Here is a 1,245-nt window from a genome sequence, read left to right on the forward strand (position 1 = left end):
TGCTATTTTACCACATTTTATTTTTACAAATGTTTCCAGTTACTTTATTACCAAAATGGAAAATTTCATTAAATAATATATCCTAATGAAAAAATAAAAATGATTTAAAAAAAAAAAGAAAGATGAATTTATTTTAGATTTTTATACAATATTAAACTAACAATGAAATACTAATTTGTGTATTAGTATGAATTTTTGTAATAAAGATATATAAATATTATCATGGTTTTGACTTATTATTTGTGAGTTTAGTACTGGCAAATCCTCATTAAGAATTTTCATGTATACAGTGATACCTCACAGTATGAGTCTAATTCATTCCATGACCAAGCTAGTTTTATGATTTACTCATTTTAAAAATCAATTTTCCCCATTGAAATTAACTAAAATATAATTAAATCATTCCAGCCCCCAAAAGACCACAAAAAATAATTTTTTATGGGTTTTAAAACAGAAAAGGTGTAGTTAAAAGTAAAACGACAATTATAAAAAAGATAATTCATAAGAAATATGGAAACTGGTTTTATTAACTGAATTACTTTAAAGATGGGATGATCTGTGTGCTTGTACTGCGGATTTCTGATTGTACTTCAAGACAAAAATTCGCATGAGTCTCGGCTCATACAATGGGACAGTCGTACTGCGAGGTTCGACTGTATATATATATATATATATATTTGATTTTCAACTAGAAATGAAATTCCCTTAGATCGTCAATGTCTTCAAAAACACTTGGTTACTACACATAGACACTACCAGAGATGGAATTGCCGTGAGTGCTGGCACCAAACTTGCCCTCTGGTCAATCCTCATTAATAGGTTTCAAGTATGATCATTCCGATCACAGAGCGTCAATAGTGTCACAGGTATGATGGAAGATAAAAGGAATGTACATATGATTGGAGTGTTGCAAAGCTAAAGGCTGCCTATGTATTTCTTGAATATGGCTTCAAGATACTTCCTCCACTTGCCTTAGTAACATTCCACTAAGTTGCAGAATACATTTCGAAGACTTCTCTGCATTAAGAAGTTGCAGCTCTGGTACTATGGTCACGTGATGACAATGTTGCAAGAAATCAAGGAGTTGACCAAGAACAAGACAGTTGGATAATATCCATTGTCTTGGTCAGGCTTGGGAATCCAGCTGCAAAAAGTAATGAAGAATGATTCTGATAGGACCGTGTGTGGAGGAGATTCCTGAGGTCTGTACCTCCTACCAGAAATATTTTTGATACTTTTCTCACT

Source organism: Octopus bimaculoides, chromosome 7, assembly GCF_001194135.2.
Source record: "Octopus bimaculoides isolate UCB-OBI-ISO-001 chromosome 7, ASM119413v2, whole genome shotgun sequence".
NCBI lineage: Eukaryota > Metazoa > Mollusca > Cephalopoda > Octopoda > Octopodidae > Octopus > Octopus bimaculoides.